This window comes from Gadus macrocephalus, chromosome 11 (assembly GCF_031168955.1).
Source record: "Gadus macrocephalus chromosome 11, ASM3116895v1".
NCBI lineage: Eukaryota > Metazoa > Chordata > Actinopteri > Gadiformes > Gadidae > Gadus > Gadus macrocephalus.
In genome coordinates this window covers 18,224,598-18,229,597 of record NC_082392.1, presented here as the reverse complement: position 1 = coordinate 18,229,597, position 5,000 = coordinate 18,224,598, and positions in this window count along the sequence as shown.

Below are 5,000 nucleotides of genomic sequence, written 5' to 3'. Positions count from 1 at the left end.
CTCCACCACCTCCTCCTCCTCCTCCTCCTCCTCCTCCTCCTCCTCCTCCTCCTCCACATCCTCCTCCTCCTCCTCCTCCTCCTCCTCCACCTCCTCCTCCACCACCGACCACACAGGATAACCAGCGGTAGAGCTGTGAACCTGTTGTGGACGAACCTCCAGCATCTGTTGTCAGCCAGGGGGACGTGAGTCCGTCTTGCCTGCTCCGCCCTGGGCTGGGCCTCCACACTGAAATCATTGTTCCACCGCCTCCCCTCTGCGCTGTGGTCTCACTGCGGTGGGTCGCCACTGCGGTGAGACCTCCAACTCTGTGCTTTGTCAAACATCCACAGCGTGCAGTGTGGGAACAGCTGATTTCGAGGTGCAACGGGTTTAGTGCGAGTGCGCTCGCGAGGCGCGGTGCAACCCCTTAGGAGAGAGGTGTTCCGTCGCGAAATGGTGTGATACGTTTGACGTCTGGCCAGGGGGTGTGTGTTTACGAGCGGTAAATCAAATGAAATACTAAAAGGAAAGAAAAATCTGCCAAAAAAAGCTGATTTTACGGAGCATGAATCAACACGTATCGGAAAAGGCAGTGCCTAATCTCTCTGTGCACCGCTGGGCTTAGCCAAACATAGCTCACAAACACAACTCCCACAAGCCACTTAGATCCATGGAGCTTTGTGCAAACAAATAGGGAAAAGTAGGCCTCAGACAGCAGCTCTTCTGTGTTCACGCTGTCTGATGATTGTTTTGGTGAAAACTGCTGACCTTACCGCGCGCATGACAGATGCTGATAGTGTGAATGATGTGGGATGCTCTGAGCTCTACACGCAGCATGTGAGAGCGAATGGTCTTAGTATCTGTGACTGATCTGGTGCAACCTTGACACCCCTTCTCTCTTTAGTTCTACCCGTCCTCTCCTGTCCTTTCTGCTGTTTTGCTGTTTTTCCTTCTTAGTCACCTTATTTGAACTCATGTGCGCCCTACCTATGCAGTTTATTTTTCCTATTTTTATTTTTTATTTGTCCCTTTTTGATCCGCTCTTCTCTGCTACTGCCTTCCCCTTTCTCATCTCCTCTAAAGTCCTCTCCTCTCTTCTCCTGTCCTCTTCTCTCCTCTCCTTTCCTCTCTCCTTGCTTCTTCCCCTAACTGCTCCCTGCTCCTCCTCTCCCCTCTCCTCCCCTCCCCTCCCCTCTCCTCTCCTCTCATTTCATCCCTCCTCTCCCCTCCTCTCTTCTCATGTCCTCTCCCCTACTTCCCTCTGCTCTCCTCTCCCCTCTTTGCTCCTCTCCTCCCCACCAGTCCCCTCTCCTCCCCCCTCTCCTCTCCTCTCCTCTCCTCTCCTCTCCTCTCTTCCCCTCATTGCTCCTCTCCTTTCCTCTCTTCCTTACATTTCCCCCTCTCACTCCTCCACAGATCAGCAACGTCTCATCTCCACCCAGGAAGCCTGGAGGAGGAATCTGGGGGACTTCCACTCGGTGGAGCTGACAAGGCGATGCCAAACGAAAATAACAAGGAGGAAAGAATAGGAGAATAGGGAAGAGTACATGGGAAGGGTTTGATTCCCATTGGAGAGCTCTCGACCGGGCTTGGGGGGTGAAGGGCGGGAAAAAATAGAAACGTGTGTGTTTGTTTGTGTATGTGTCAGTGTGTGTGTATGTGTGTGTGTGTGTGTGTGTGTGTGTGTGTGTGTGTGTGTGTGTGTGTGTGTGTGTGAGTGTGTGTGTGTCTGTGTGTGTGTGTGTTATTATGTCGCAATTTTGCTCGCATTTGGCACACGTACAGGCTATTTTTTGAGTCTGTAAATGGCCAAAATCATGTGAATAAAAAAAGTGAATTCCGAGGCAAAGCAGATTTTAATCCCAGAGGTGACCCAACCTAGGAACATGAAGAAGCCCATTCCAGAATTCCAACTACCGGTAAGTCAGAACCCTACCCGCCGTGACTGGGGAGTCACACCCCAGCTCCTTGGGCTATGAAGGAAACAGTGCTGCCCATTGTAGTACGGGCTGCATTTAATTGTGTGTTTGCAGAAATACAAACACTACCACATGGCACTATCTTATGCAAAAAATCCCTGCTCCCTTCCTCAGATTTTCTGCTAGGTCGGAACACATCAAGAAGAAAAAATTCGCGGAAATAGCCGTTCACATTCATGTCGGCCCGTGACCCGTCGATGAATTCCAGAGCGCAGATCAGTCGAAGCTCCGCTGACCGTATGACAAGTCAGCGTTGCCATCATGCAGACCTCCGCAGTGTACAGCGGAGGAATGGTCAAGGCTGGACGGGTGCCAGCCAGAGACAGAGCGCTCCCTGTGTGCGTCGCGGGGAGAAATGTCCACGTTCTGGCGTGGAGACACTGTCCGCCGTGACGGCTACCCACTCGAACATGTTGTCGGAATACGGTGTACTACTGATACTGACGCGTGCATGTTACGGGCAAATCCAGGTGTGCATGCATGTGCACGTGTTTGAGTGTGTGCGGGGTCGTGACCTTGCACTCAAACGCAAGTGCGCGTGCGTGCATTTGTGTGCACACACTGACTCACACCCAAGCAAGCACGCATGCACATTCAAGCAGACACAAGCGCACACACACGCACGCACACACACACACACACACACACACACACAAACACACACACACACACACACACACACACACACACACACACACACAACACACACACACACACACACACACACACACACACACACACACACACACACACACACACACACACACTTAATTACAGAGGGAAATAGAGGCATGCATTATGCCTACTCAAATGTCATACGGAACAGGCCTTTTTGAAGCGTGGCCGGGGAGTCAAGGCAAAGGTCGCCGGGGTCAAAGGTTGGCGGACTCAGATGAGATTGCCCATTGTGCGGCCGGACAGCGGTTCTATCGATCAGAATGAGTAGGTGGAAAAAGCAGCGAGCAGGGCCACAAAGGTCAGCTGCCAGATGAGCAAGAGGCATGGACAGTTTCGTCCACACATGTCTCTCTCTCTCTCTCTCTCTCTCCCCTCTCCTCCCTCTCTCCCTTGCTCCCCCCGCCCCCTCTCTCTCTCTCTCTCTCTCCCTCCCTATCGCTCTTCCTCCCCTTCACAGAAGCTCAATGCAACGTTTCAGGCCTTCTGGTGCGCCCTTGTGGTAAAGGCTGATCACTTTGTGTTCGTGTGAACAGTAAAACATGTTTACCAGGAAGCCATCCAGTCCAAGATCTGACAGCTGGTTCTGTTGATCTTGGAATTTGTATAAATCAAAGTATAATTAAATGGGGAATAAAAGTCAAGTGGAAATTGCTCATCTGTGTGGATTTGTCATATTAACATCAAGGTTTATTACCTGCAAATAAAAGGAGTGATGAGCAAATACAGGAAGGAAACTCAGGAAGCTGCCGCTTAGTGCTAGAGAATGCTCAAGCAGCTTAATATAGCGGTAGAGAGAGAGAGAGAGAGAGAGAGAGAGAGAGAGAGAGAGAGAGAGAGAGAGAGAGAGAGAGAGAGAGAGAGAGAGAGAGAGAGAGAGAGAGAGAGAGAGAGAGAAATAGAAAGAGAGGGACAGAGAGGAAAAGAGGAGCAGGAAGAGAGAGTGAGACCTACAGACAGAGAGAGATAGAGACAGAGGAAGAGAGCGATTGTAAGAGAATAAAAGAATGACGTAATGGTGACAACAGACCAAATAATCGCGGCAGACCGCCATGTGGCATGGCAAGATTACATAGTCAGAAGAATACATCAGAAACACGGCGACACGTTAAATTAACGCACCACTCAGCCAGCACAGACTCAGTGAGCATATAAGGCGCTGTCACCAGACGAACCCGGGGAGCTTCTAGAGAAAAGACAGACTGAACACGAAAAACAAACTCAGTGGCAAGGTCTAACATCCCACCACGTCATATCGCTACGACACCCGAAACACCAGCCTCCCACGGTCAGACCCACGTACCAAACACACCGTTGTGTCTGTGGTTTGAGAGGAACGCGACGACGTGCAGTGAGCCCGATTTGAGAAAGGTGAAGGTGTGATGCCACTGTGTACTGTGTGAGTGTGAACTGTAACTGTGAACGCAAACTGTGACTTCACTTTCAGAGAGAGAGAGAGTGAGAGAGTGTGAGAGAGAGAGAGAGAGAGAGAGAGAGAGAGAGAGAGAAGAGAGAGAGAGAGAGAGAGAGAGAGAGAGGAGAGAGAGAGAGAGAGAGAGAGAGAGAGGAGAGAGAGAGAGAGAGAGAGAGAGAGAGCGAGAGAGGGCAACTGTTGGTTGGGATGGATTTATTTAACCCTAAAGTAAACTATGGTTGAGCAGCTGCTCCAGCTGAGCATGTACCTCCACCCCGGATAAACCTGTACAGCCTCTGTTCACAGGAGTCACAACTACCTCAGATGGGTAGGGTGACACGATGAGCTCAGCGCTCGTGGTAGGAACTGCCGAACAGCGCGGTTTGATTATTCAAACAATGAAGACCACCGAGGTCGACTGGACTTTTACAAGCTGAAATAATAACACAGATACCCCCGCGTTTATTCGGGAGTCGAAGTATCACATGTCCGAGCAGCCTGCGTCATTGCAAGAGAGTGAGCCGTACTAAACAGTCTGTATATTATATTAATACTCTGTTGACCGTTCTACAAGCAGACCTTTATTATAATGAGCCTAAAACAATGCCTGTAATTATTGGGTTAAATGTGTTACATTGTTTACGAAGTGTTCAATGGAACCATGGACATGGTTGCATTGTGGTGCACAGGTGACAGATGGGAAACTCTTTCAAATGAACACTTCAAATGGAGGATGACACAGCAGAAGGGGTTTGATGACTCCTGATATCTAGAGAGATCAGATTGCATTCTCCATTTCACCTCCATTGAGTTGTGGTTGGTGTGTGTGTGTGTGTGTGTGTGTGTGTGTGTGTGTGTGTGTGTGTGTGTGTGTGTGTGTGTGTGTGTGTGTGTGGTGTGTGTGTGTGTGTGTTGTGTGTGTGCGTGCGTGCGTGTGTGCGTGCGTGCTT